Genomic DNA, 1,758 nt, shown 5'->3' with positions numbered 1-1,758 from the left:
CGTACCTAATTCACATGTTCAAATGGAAGTACATGCACGGCCCATTTTCATATTGTCATATTACTGACTTTTATGAATCATGAACCATTGTGTTCATGTTACTTCTATCATATGAACATAAATGTTATTTTTTAAGCTTGATATCAAATCTTTATATTTGTATAAGTGTTTGCACCCGGTGTTCATAGCGTTGGGGTTATATGTTCATATATTTTATACGATATGAACAAGAGGTGAATACGATATGAACAAGAGGTGAACAACCATATAAGATCAGAAACATATATGAACAAGGGGTAAACCTTAAACAATGTGGATGCAATGCATGTATAAAACTCCAAATGACAAATGATCGCTCCTGAATGTGTTTATAATTAATGAACTATTGTTCACAAGCTGTTCATATCGTGTTCATACATGTTTTTTTATTTATTTTCTTTCGTATAACAATTATTCTTATTATGTTCATATTGTGTTTATAAATGCTATGCAGTCCACGATCATATATATGTCAAATTTTTGTTCGTATTTGACACAATGGTTCATATATATATATATATATATATATAGTTGTGTTCATATGGTTCTTATATTAACAAAAATAAATTAACAAAAAAATCATAAAATTTTAATTTTGTAACTCCCAGTTAATTAATGATATGGGAGTTACATAATTGTTTTTACCTAAATACCCTTTTCAACATTGTTCACTTATCTTTATACAATTTTAAATTTAAAAAAATAAGTTTTWATCATGATTAATCACAACCGTTTATTGAAAGATTGAATGGCCAAGATCGGTTAACAAAGTTAACACAAAAACTTTGGTTAACATTTGATCTTACCCCTATATATATATATATAGAGAGAGAGAGAGAGATTGTGGAAGTTCAAACGAGAACCTTTGTAATTTACAAGAATGCAAGAACAGTTGTGGGCCTCAAACCTTTTAAACCAAGAATTTAAGTTATAATAAATAAAAATAAATCAATAAGGGTAGTAATGAAATTAGGTATTTTTTATGATTTTTGTCTTATCTTAATTAATTGGAATTATCCCATGATTGGGATATTGATCATGTTGAACAGAACGTCCATCGTTTTCTTCCCATCATTTTCTCTCCATCGTATACGAATATTCGAAATTTCTGATATTCGAAGTATCCAATTCTTTTTTCTACTGAGAATGGAGGATTCAAATGTTGTAGGTAAGAAAGCTATCAATGTTTTTACAGGATAATAGTGTGATAATCGATATTGATTGGGCAGTGATAATCATGTGATATGTTAACCTAATCGAACCAAACAATGTGTATTTGTATTTGGTGATATTCGTGTGATAATCGCTACTGATTGGACAATGATAATCGTGTGATACGTGAACCTAATTGAATCAAACTATGTGCAGTTGTATTTGGCAATAATCGTGTGATAATCGATATTGATTGGCTTGTGATAATTGTATGATACATGAAACCTAATCGAACCGAACAAAGTGTAGTCAGATTTCTTGTGATAATCTTGTGATACTCAATTCGTATTTGGTTGTGATAATCGTGTGATACGTAAACCCTAATCGAACCAAATAAAGAGCAGTCAGATTTCTTTTGATAATCGTGTGATACGTGAACCCTAATCGAACCGAACAATGTGTAGCCGTATTTGATGTCATAATCATGTGATAATCGAACCTTAATTGAACTAAACAATGTTCTAATCGAGCGACGGTAATTGATTCATATTCTAAGTGTGATAAACT

Source organism: Cynara cardunculus, unplaced genomic scaffold, assembly GCF_001531365.2.
Source record: "Cynara cardunculus var. scolymus isolate 2C unplaced genomic scaffold, CcrdV1 Un_Scaffold_5337, whole genome shotgun sequence".
NCBI lineage: Eukaryota > Viridiplantae > Streptophyta > Magnoliopsida > Asterales > Asteraceae > Cynara > Cynara cardunculus.
Note: the sequence above shows the minus strand (reverse complement) of the source record.